Here is a 12096-nt window from a genome sequence, read left to right as displayed (position 1 = left end):
GCAATGGTAGCAAAAGCATAAACTGTGATGAGAAACGCATTTCCCATGGCATGAAATGCACGTGCAAGTTTGTTGAAGACGTTTTTTATTTCACTTGGACACAATATTGCCAGTTATGCAGTTATTAATTTTTTAAAACAGAAAAATATCTATGATCCTTATCAAATTTTGAGTAGTATATATATATATATATATATATATATATATATATATATATATATATATATATAATATTATATATTGACAATTATATGTTTGTAATGTTTTCTCGAATACGAAGAGATTTGGTGCGGAGCGAAGTGAGGGATCAAATCGAGTAACATACCTAGTACATGTTTCACACGAGAAATGAAATCTCTTTGTATTCTCTATTTTACATGTATCTATCATAACCCTTTCGTATTTTTTATCATTTAGTCAAAATTATCAGTTTTTATCTTGATTGGTAGAATTTGGTATTGGTTGGGTTTGATAATTAGTGCCATCAAGAGGAGTTTACCTGTAATCAACAGCCAGATGAGTGAGTAGTTTTCAAGTAATAAATTAGGTTTTTTGTACACATTTAGGTTGTAAATTCATACTTCGAACAAAAGATTTTTGCCTCTTCCAAATCACTTGGTACACCCCTAGTTCAAGCTTGAAGTTCATGTTTGGGTAACCCTACCATTGTATTCATAAGTATAAGCGGTTAAAGATTGAGACTTGAAACTTTCAGGGATGATAGATGGTGACTTATAGCTATGTAATAGGGTTTATTACTCTCATTTGTCACTTCCAGCCGTCACCGGAAGTGAACAAAAGACACGTCAAATTTCAAATTTATGCTTTAGAAACAAAACTTGCATAGAATAATTAGGTCTCTTTCGGAGTTCCAGAAGTTGTTAGACTTACTGGAAGTTTAAACTGCAACTTCCAGTTTTTAGAGAAAAACTTCGAAAAATTTGTGTTTCTTTATCCTTATACATCTCGCGTATAAATCAGGTTTTTATACGATTTTCACATATATTATTGACATTATCCATCTTTAGAATATTGTCAAATACTTTTTTAAAATCTACTTCCGATCGTTAGATATGCATGTGCATTGCAATTTTGGTACAAACACTTCAAAATCAGTCTACACAAGGGATCAATATGAACACTTTTTAGGATCATTTGTAGATGAGCAGAATTATAGTCATTTTGTCTCCACGTGCATGGATGCGCATGCACGTGCATCACATTTTTGGTACACTAACTTCGTAACTACATGTACCGCCGCGGTGGTCTAGAGGTTAGAGCGTTCGCCCTGCATGCGGAAGACCGAGGTTCGAATCCCAGCCGCGACACACCCAAGTCGTTAAAACATAAAGTGACAGTTCGATCGTCAAACGCTCGGCACCAGGTGTGAATGTCATGGGTCCTCGAGGATGACCTTAAAAACGGGTGTCCTGTGTCACAGTAGGTGTGGCACGCTAAAGAACTCTCACTGCTCAATGGCCGTAAGCGCCGAGCAAAGGCCTAAATTTGAAGCCTTTCACCGATCTTTGTGACTTCTCCATATGAGTGAAATATTCTCGAGAGAGGCGTTAAGCAAGATACAATCAATTGTAATTAATCTAACTTTATTGTTGTCCATTGAAACAGTTTGATGCTTATATCATAGGTAGATAAACCCTTAAAGGAGAAGACAACCCCAAAAACTTTTACATGATAAATGATAGGATAAATTATATGATAAAAATTTATTATTCCACTCTGTTGATATACGGCCTCGATAAGCTTCAGTACTAATTTAAAAACGTTAAAAATTTAAATTACCGCCATCTATAGAGGCTGTCATGATGTGGAACCCTTATGTATTCAAGACCACAAAAATCAATAATTTTGACGTCACACTGTCTGTTCCGGTTTTGATGTGATTCTAAGATCATCAAAGATGTGCATGTGTTAGATTTTACGAATAAATAAGTTGATGCCTTCCTATCAAGCTGTTAATTGCCCTAATGCGAAGAGGAGATGTGAAAAAAGTTTTTTCTCTCGAAATTCCTGACCCAACCAAGTCATCTGAAAAGAAAAGACGTAAGTAAAATTTGCGTAATGACAAGCTGGGGTTAGAGATATTTGCATGAAGAAACGTGGTACACGTGTGGTACACGTCTGCCTGGTTTGCGACTGAACGTCTTCTTTTCTCAATTTCTCATTGCGAAAGAACGGGTTCAAATACTCCAAACTTAACTGTTCGTGACTTGTCATATTTACAGTACTGCGGATAAAATAAACCGGAACCGACGGCGTGACGTCATAAATCAAACTTCAATGGTCGCTCTCTTAGCGGCGGCTAATTTAAAATATGATAGATCAATATTGATTTAATCGTTAAGCAAAGATTGTTGTTGTTAAAGACTGTCTTTTAGGATATTAGTAAGTAATACTTTATTCATAAAAGCAACAATTAGGTCAGGGTTGTGTGGTAGAGCGTCCTTACCCGTCTGGAATAATAAAATGTTTAATTTATATTACTGCATGTGTTCAATGTTTTTAATTTTCGATAAATAATATCAGCTTAATATGTGCAATAAATACACAAACGGGTTTCCATAGTTGGTATTAAACAACTTTTAATATTTGAGTATTTCCCTTATGTGCAGCTATAGTTTAGGTTGGTTACGGATTGTTTTTCATGGTTCATCGGTTCGTTTCTTAATTATTGGTCACATGACAGTTCTTGGTCAGTGTAAGATTCAGTTAGAATTTAGAAATTGAATTAGGCAGTTGTGTTATACTTTAGTTAAAAACTTTGGACATTTGGACTACAATCTACTAATCAGGTCAGTAACTAATTATGTTAAGGATTGTATGCATAGAGTGAGTAAGAGTAGTATAATTATTTTATTTCTATTTATTTCATAATGAGTGTATTGCTTCTGAAATCTGATTAATATATTTTTGTATTAATTAATAGATACCGGTATACACCAGACCTACATGTTAATATATCCATCCGGATTCTAATACCACATATTTGGTAAGAGTGTGTTATGTATTGTTTAGGTGGTGTTTGATATGTTTGTCTTGCCATTATATGCTCTGGACAGGTTCTTAGTTTTAAATGTAGTATTTGATTAATTATGATTTTATATTAATGATGTGATCTGATGAAGAAAAGACAATTCTATTTATGTGATTAATGGAACTTAATATGGAGTTATTTCTTTATCATGTCTGTCCGTGATTTTATGTCGTGTCATATGTAATGTGTGCATGTTTAATATTTGTTATTACTTGTTGTAGAATCTTTTGGATGATATTTATCGGATAACATTTGGATGATCTGTGAATGATGTTATTCTGATCGATTGTGATAGAATAAACCTTGTGACCGATATTCTTGTTTGAGTTATCACCCGGTAACAGTTGGCAAGCCTCTCCCTTTAACTAATATGCATGGCTAAAGTTATCAATCTGCATGCGCAAGTACGCATGCTTTATTTTGATTGGATAACACTAAAACGTTCGTAACTCTCTTATGAAAAATAGAATGAGTTGATATTCACAGCAGAGGTAGAATTATGTGTTTCTATAGATTGGTGTAATAAAAAATGCCAACGCACACGCGCATGCACGTGCATCGTTCTTTAAAATTTCAAGTTTTGAAGGACGATAACGTTTTTGTTTTTCATCGAATTCTTCTGATTTGAGGTTTTTTATGTGTCTTAGTGCTCCCTAAAAATTACTGCGCTTAAAATTACTGTGCTGAATTCTGATTGGATGATTTTATTATCACTATAACTTTCTTATATTTGATGCAAACGTTATGAAATTCATACTGTAGGTATATAATACAAAGGCCTCTTCCATGACATCAACAACAATATGGATTCATACTCATGTAAGCGTGCATGCACGTGTATTATCTCATTCCATGATGTGGTACTGGAATTGTCATACCTTTGTAATTAAAGGCTATCATAAAATGATTTTTTGCTGTAGGTTTACAATATAAGTGCATGATCTGAACAAACGGTGCTAAATTAAATTTGCATGCACGAGACGGGTGTCACGACGTGGAATTAAGTGGGAGACAAATCGTTGACTTTTAACTATAGGATTGCAAACCCAAAGGTGATACATTTTGTATATTGCTTACCAAATCCCAAATTGGTAAATTGAAACACCATCGGAGGCCTCACTTATAGCATTGTATGTGCAAACAGTGTTTAGGTAAAGAACACGTATACACAGATGTATGCTTGTATTTGGTAACTTTTAGAACTTTACTTCTTTCTGGAAATCAACAACTAATCAACATTCCTTTCATAAAAAAAATATGTTGGTGGAGAAGGCTTACTAAATATGAAAGAAGAATTATGTACCTAATCTTGTTTAGAAGAGAATTAATTAGGGAATCTGGAAATTCTGAGAAAGAATAAGATGATTTCGACTAATTGGCTTTCCTCATTTTACCTTGTGCTAGAATAGTATTCTTTAAAGCATAATTAAGATACTGTAGATATTTCATAACAGGTTTACATGAAAAGATACAGCAAGCGCTGTCCTTTGATGCTGTTAAAATCAATACTATTAATCTGTAGACGAGCAGATGCAGTTGGATTCGTAAGCGAGATTTGTTGCACTGAAAAATGAAACAATAAAAAGGTGTTTTTTAAATAACTGGAAGTTGCCACTTCGAATTACGTTGGGGTTAACCCTTTTTGACGCTTCAAAAGAGACCAAATGAAGCGGTATAGGTTTTGATTTACAAGAATAAGTTTAATATTTTCGATTTCTTTTATCACATCCGGTGACGACCGAAAGTGAATGTGAATAATTAAAACCCATTGTGCTCACCTACTCCTTAAGGTCTATTTCCCATATAAGTTTGGTGTCGTAATCTTTTACCGTGTCTGAGAACTCGCGCTGACAAACTCTCCTTTAAAATCCCGGAACTCGGACATATCTTAGCCCCTTTCACACATTCACGAATGAGACGCCGGATTGTCAATCCGTGATGATCCGAGACAATCCACCATCACCGTGTACAAACCGTGTATGCATTCGACGTTGTCCGGGACAATCCGGCTTGGCCAAGCCAAACCGTGAAAAAAAATTAAAGCCCCTTTCACACATTCACAGATCAGGAGTCGGTCGACGCCGGATGCAAAATTCTAGTCATCCGGGGTGATCCGACGTCTTTGGGTTCTGTGACGTCTTAATGCCGATGTCAACACGGTCTTATCACGATGCAGACACGGAAAACGCCGGTTTTTCTGCGGATAAACACGGTAGCTACCCGTAGTCCCGGAAAAAAATCCCGATCGGTGCCGGCATGATCACGGAGCGTACGGAAGATCACGGTTTCTGCCGGTCCATCCAAGGTTGTTTCACGGATATAAACGGATTATCATAGTCTTTCTTCCCTGCGTTTATCATGTCTCTCCATGTAGTTACCGGGAACAATCCGTGTACAGACCGTAGATATCCATGTTCTTCAGTAGAAAAGTTTTATACACGGATGACCCCGGACTTCACACTGTTACTTCGATGGCTACACGGACTTCTCGGTTGATAAACGGACTTCTCGGTTGATACACGGTAGTACACAGTACCTGCACGGATCATACGGAGGATTGGCTTGGCCAAGTCGGATTGCCCCGGGTGACGTCGAATGCATACACGGTGATGGCGGATTGTCACGGACATTTGACAAATCTGGGATAATCCAGCGTCTCATCCGTGAATGCGTGAAAGGGGCTTAAACTCTTGTACTTAGAAAAATAGCAAACACACAATCAGTCTAGAAATTGATACTCTTATATACATATGAAAATCATATCAAAAACTTGAAAAAGAAGCGATATTCATGGGGACACAAAAATAACAATAAGAAGAAAAAAATATCGAAAACCGGGAGTTGCCGTTTTGATTTCCGGTAAGTAACATTTTCTGAAATTGCAAAAGAAAGTTAAATTTACCATGCAAGTTTTGTTATAAAGACATAACTTTGAAATTTGATGTTTCATTTTTGGGAGTTGAACTATGTTCAATCTCCCTGGGTCATCACGCACTTTTCTGCGCAGTAATTTGTATTGATTTGTATAGTGGTCGTCAGCGGGGGTTCTGTGTCAGCTGATTTACTCCTAGGTAAATCAACATAAACTTTTATAAACATCCGCCATTAAATAATCCATGTAACTTTTCTGAATTAATCTAATATTGATAATTGACATGTAAGTAAATGCAATGATATTGTATTCAAATCAATTTGAATACAAGATTTCGATCAAATTGATACTGATATACATAGAAAAATAAAAGATAAGGTTGAAAATTGTCGTTTGTAGCGCAGCGTCACCTATAAACATTGATAGGGAAACGAACGACAACTGCACACAAGACCTATTGACACCGTGGCGCGAAATATCGAATATGGTGCGAAACCTCAGAAAATTTACAAGAAATAACTCTACAACATTGTGTATGTGTATATATTTGGGTTTTTTTTAATGTGATATAAAAAAAAAAATGCTTGATGTTACATGTATATTGAATTAAAACACGTCATTCCCAGTCAACAACTTTCGATCGGGATCGGAATACGAAATAAAATTTCTTATATCCGGTTGCAAAGTGAAACTGCTTTATGCTTCAAGTTATTGAATTACGTAGTAATTGCACGTTACACATTAGAGAACTGTTCCTTTTAATAAAGAAAGTCACAAAATAGATACAAAATGAGTGTACCTTATTCATTACTGTTACCGAGCTTTCGTCGGCGAAAATCTCGAAATGGAGTGTTTCGCTGCGCTTGATGACGGTAAGGTCCACATTTTCTACGTGAGTATTTTGATATTTGTTTATGAATTTTTTGCGCATACATGGTATGTCTCGGCTAGGAATAATGGAAACTTTCTCACCTATGTATGTAAAGACATATTAATCTCTATTTTTAAAAATGTAGAACACTTTTATCAAATGACAATGTTTGAAAACGCTTAGAGCCCCGATGTCAGAATTTCCTTTTCCAAAACATCAATATGTCAAATTCATTATCCTTTTCGAATAGTATGTACCATATTTTGTACCAGTTATCCATTTTGAATCCCCTATTACAATGGGATTTTGCTGCACTCTGTAATGTTTGAGTGGATGTCATGAGTGTGTGTCAAACAGAAATTTTAAGAGCATGGGATAAGGTGCTGCCATGTATTACTTCACTATCAAAGTTTAACCCAGTTGCCACAATGTTAAATTTATGCTGCAAAAAGGATTGGAAATTGCTCTGGTCAAAACACATTGTTTATTTGTCTACAGTTTATTTGTCTACAAATGAAAGAGACATGAGGATTCTCCCTCAAAAACTGAAAAAAAATAGTTATGGATCTTGTACATGTATAGTTTATTAATCACTATAGATTTCCAGCATCACAAGTCTGATTCCACTATATGCTTCCCATACTGTCAGGTTCATTCACCCCCTGTTTGAGCCACAGTATAATATCCCAAATACCTTGGCAATAAATAACATTATTTGACTAGTGTTTCATTTTTAGCGGAGTTGCGATGAAGTCGAACTCGGCTTATGATCTGATGAAGTGCCTTTGGGCGGGCAGGCGGGCACGCATCAACGTTTCATTTCCGCACCATAGCTCTTGAGCAAATTATAGGATCTCATTCAAACTTAGATGGATTGTCACCCTCAGTAAGATGAGGAAGCCTATCGATTCTGGGGTCACTAGGTCAAAGGTCAAGGTCACAGTGGCTATAAATAGACTGAAATTTGGAGAAAATTTTGTTTTCCGCACCATACCTCTTGAATGAATCATACGATCTCAATCAAACTTAGATGGATTGTCACCCTCAGTAAGACCAGGAAGCCTATCGATTCTGGGGTCACTAGGTCAAAGGTCAAGGTCACTGGCTATAAATAGACTGAAATTTGGAGAAAATTTTGTTTTCTGCACTATAATTTTTTAACAAATTATAGGATCTCAATTAAACTTAGATGGATTATCGCCCTTGATGAGACAAAGAAGCCTATTGATTTTGGTCAAGGGTTAAAGGTCAAGGTCACAAAGGATTTAAGTCGGCTGAAATTTATGTACGCAAAATTTTGCTCCCTGCTTGATAATTCTTGCAAACTTTTCTGCCGGTTCCCTCTATGCCCATTCCTTGCGCAACTCGGCTTGTGCATCTCCGATGCCGGACGATTTTTAATTTTTTTGCATTTCATTTATTTTGAGTTATTATACAATTATTTACCATTCCATTGATCCTCTACAGGACTGTAGTATACTCAGGTGACAGTTTAGCATATTGGACTACCTTTTCCAGTAATGAATCCTTAGAATTAGCTACAACTAGGATTAAACTTTAATGTATATATACAGGGGAAAAAACTTCTTCATAACTGCAAGGCATTGCTAACCATATTGATTTGAATGTTTGGGCCATAATATGTGGTCACATTTTCATGAGAATATAAAGGGGTGAAATTCTAGAAAACAACAACACGACTTCAGTTACTCGAGGAGCGTTGTGGCCTATGGGCCTTCCATTATCCATGTTTGCTGTTGTAACGCTTTGAAAAACAACAACAGTTGATTTGTATCTAAAATCATGATAATATTCAGTCATTTATTCCCCTACCCTTCCAGTGCTATCTGTTCTAACTGAATTTCCACAATGTTCAACTCCCATGAGTACTTTCAGTACTTTGATTCACTTCCGATGACGAGCGGAAGTGACGGCAGACAAAATTAGCACCACAGGGCTTTCCTACGTATATGTATCAAGATATTTTAATACATTATCAATATAAGTATGGTGTCTTAATCTTTTACCGTTTCTGAGAACTCTCGCCGACAAAATACCTTTTGAAAATCGGAAATCGGACATATTTCACAAACGAAAGTGAATTTCGAAAAAATAAGTTTGACGTTCCTCTGAAGATGGATAATGTCAATTACATATGTGAACATTTTATTAAACACTTGATTGATAAGCGAGATATATTGGGGGAATAAACCAATATTACGTTACTCTAGAGATGGATAATATCAATTACATATGTGACAATCACATCAAACATACAGTAGAATAACAGTAAGGTCTTTCGCAGGATAACAATTATAATAACTAGACACGATCTCGTTGCGAGCAACGAGTAGGTCTTCCGTCCGATTTCCGAATCACAACAAACAACTTTACTTCAATGAAAGGTGATATAACAAATTCTTTTTATATGTAGGTTTTATAATATTAAGAAAATATTTTTACCCGTCTTGGCCCTTTATTTGAGGGGTTCACCCCCCAAAAAAATTGTCGAATACACATGTACAGTGTAGCTCTTGACAGTAGCTACAACTTTTGTTCTATAACATTTAACAATTTTTTCCCTAGTTTTCTAGATATAAACGATATTCAGTTTTTAAGGGACCATTCAATGAATTCCTTAAAGGGCGATGTAAGACTAAAATTGAAGATGGTATATTGTTTAGAGTCACATTCTGACAAATTTATGTTATACATGTTTTACAAAATATTTTTCATGTAAGAGATAGAAGGCATCAAAGTTTTGTATATTATTGTTCCTTTGAAATCCCATATTACGTTATCAATTTTCATTTTGCTGATATCAGCAGTTGCAAAACATAAAAACAAACAAGTTATGAAGTGTTTTTCTTTTTGAGATACTAGTATTTGAAAAACACTTTTGACCCCTTTCGGTCCTTTATTGGAAAGGCTGACCCATAGAATTTGATATTGATGAACTGGTATTGTCTTTATCTACAACATTTGTTCAAAAATGTTAAACAAATTGTTTTTAATTTTCAAGACATAGGATAATCAGTTTGAGGGGCCATCCCCTGAATTCATTAAAAGGGAACTAAAGACAAAATTTAAAGATGGCATATTGTTTAGAGTCATATTCTGGCCAATTCATATTATATAATGCTTTATAAAATATTATTCGTTTAAGAAATAAAAAGCATCAACATTTCGTACACTATTCCCCTAAAACTCCCTTATTACGTAATCAATGATCATTTTGCTGACATCAGCATTTGCAAAACTTTATAACAAACAACTTTGCTTCACTAACGTTTACCAAATTCTTTTTAGTATTTGAGATATTTAGAAAATATTTGTGGCCCCTTTTGGCCATTTATTTGAAATGCCGACTCCTAAAATATGATATCATAGAATAGGTCTCGTCTTTATCTACAAATTTTGTTCGACAACGTTTATGAAATTATTTTTAGTTCTCAAAATGTATTCAGTTTTAGGGGCCATTCAATGAATTCCTTAAAGAGCGATGTAAGACATGAAGAGTCACATTCTGACAAATTTATGATATAAAATGTTTTACAAAATATTTTTCGTTCAAAAGATCGAAAGCATCAAAGCTTCGTACTTTTTCCCTTTCAAATCCCTTATTGCATAACCAATTTTCATTTTGTTGACATCAGCAGTTGCAAAACATCAAAACAAACAACTTTTCGTTTGTAAGCTTAACAAATTCTTTTTCATCTTTGCGATATTTGAAAAACACTTTTGACCCCTCTCGGTCTTTTATTTCAAGTGCTGTCCCGTAAACTTTAATATCGTCGAATCAGTCTTGTCTTTATCGATAAATTTTGTTCTACAACGTTTAACAAAATATTTTAGTGTTCAAGATATATAGGATATTCAGTTTGATGAGGGGCCATCCCCTGAATTCCTTAAAAGGGAACGTAAAACTAAATTGAAAGATGGCATATTGTTCAGAGTCACATTCTGACCAATTTATATTACACTTGTATAATGCATTACAAAATATTTTCGTTTAAGAGAGAGAAGGCATCACAGTTTCGTACATTATTCCCCTTGAAATTCCTTATTACGTAATTAGAGATCATTTTGCTGACATCACCAATTCCATAACGTCAAAACAAACAACTTTGCTTCAATAATGCTTAACAAATTCTTTTTTTTTTTTTTTTTTTGGAATATTTAGAAAATACTTTTGACCCCTCTCGGCACTTTATGTCCCTAAAACTTGATATCGTAGAATACATGTAGGTCTCGTCATTATCTACAACTTTTGTTCTATATATCTTTTTAAAATCATTTTTTCGTTAAGAAGTGTACAAAAATGCACGTAAAAATTGAGACGCTTTTTCGAGGCCTATCGAGCTTCGGCACTTTTTAGGCTTAAGAAATTTCAATGCGACTAGGCACAACTATGAAGTCTCCTTTACAATCGCTAAAGTTTATATCTTGAATAGTTTTCGAGAACACTTCTGAACAAACTGATTCCCTAAATTTCAGAAAAACGTCAATATCTTACGTAATGATAACCATAATCAAAATCGAAAAAGATGGTTTCGATCTATCATTCCTGAAAATTTGACAAAATTCGGTAAAGGCATTTCCGAGAAATCGCATGCACAACAATTGTAAGAAAAAATAATGATAATAGAGAGAAAAAAACTAAAAATAACCACAAGGTCTTCCGTTTGAAACAGAATGTCTTAGAAAGAAACTACACAATCACTATCAGGTCTTCCTTTGAATACGTAAGACCTTAATGGTGATAAGAAACAGAGTATGAGAGAGTGTTTAGGGAGCATAAGAAACAGGAGAATCACTATAAAGTCTTTCGTTGGAAACGGAAGACTTTAATGAACAATACAATCACTATAATAATAAACAATACAATCACTATAGAAATAAACAATACAATCACTATAAACAATACAATCACTATAACAATAAACAATACAATCACTATAAAAATAAACAATACAATCACTATAATAATAAACAATACAATCACTATAAAATTAAACAATACAATCACTATAAAAATTAACAATACAATCACTATAAAAATAAACAATACAATCACTATAAAGATAAACAATACAATCACTATAAAAATAAACAATACAATCACTATAAAGATAAACAATACAATCACTATGAAAATAAACAATACAATCACTATAGAAATAAACAATACAATCACTATAAACAATACAATCACTATAGAAATAAACAATACAATCACTATAGAAATAAACAATACAATCACTATAGAAATAAACAATACAATCACTATAGAAATAAACA

The sequence above is a fragment of the Ostrea edulis genome, chromosome 9, assembly GCF_947568905.1.
Source record: "Ostrea edulis chromosome 9, xbOstEdul1.1, whole genome shotgun sequence".
NCBI classification, from domain to species: domain Eukaryota; kingdom Metazoa; phylum Mollusca; class Bivalvia; order Ostreida; family Ostreidae; genus Ostrea; species Ostrea edulis.
This window is presented reverse-complemented; position numbering follows the sequence as displayed.